This window comes from Penaeus monodon, chromosome 31 (assembly GCF_015228065.2).
Source record: "Penaeus monodon isolate SGIC_2016 chromosome 31, NSTDA_Pmon_1, whole genome shotgun sequence".
NCBI lineage: Eukaryota > Metazoa > Arthropoda > Malacostraca > Decapoda > Penaeidae > Penaeus > Penaeus monodon.
The window spans coordinates 6,945,931-6,946,151 of NC_051416.1; positions in this window are offsets into that span (position 1 = coordinate 6,945,931).

The window sequence follows — 221 nt, forward strand, 5'->3', positions numbered from 1 at the left end:
CAAATTATTTGCCTGCACTTTTTTCTCTGCTCATACCGCCAGTGGCTGGGGTCCACCATCACCATTTTTGAGTTAGTTTTAAATGGACTTTGAATCTACATTATCATTTACACATTTCTTTCTAATGTTCCATCTCTTACAGTTTGTTCTCTGTCGGTTCCCTAAGATTAGCGTATGCGGTCGGCTTTGTCCGTTTTCCCAAGAGGCAGAGAAGCTTTTTT